Raw genomic sequence first — 280 nt, forward strand, 5'->3', positions numbered from 1 at the left:
GAAGTGGCTGGGTGGGGACATCGGGGGGACGCCGGGGGGTGTCCCCTCCTGCCCTGTGCTCGGCAGCCGACTGCGAGGAGAGGCTGGAGAATGGGGTGGGGGGTCGGTAGAGCAAGGGCAGCAAGGCCCATGAAACTGGCTGAGCAGATGATGCCTGTTTGCAGCATTCCGAGGAGCAAAGTTTGGCTCCTGGGGGGGCAGGGCAGAGGCCAGGAGAAGGGGTTGGGGTGCTGGGGGGCACCTGAGGGGCCAGGCTCTCCTGCACGATGGCGCCGGGGGC

This window comes from Apaloderma vittatum, unplaced genomic scaffold (assembly GCF_000703405.1).
Source record: "Apaloderma vittatum isolate BGI_N311 unplaced genomic scaffold, ASM70340v1 scaffold30697, whole genome shotgun sequence".
Taxonomy (NCBI): domain Eukaryota; kingdom Metazoa; phylum Chordata; class Aves; order Trogoniformes; family Trogonidae; genus Apaloderma; species Apaloderma vittatum.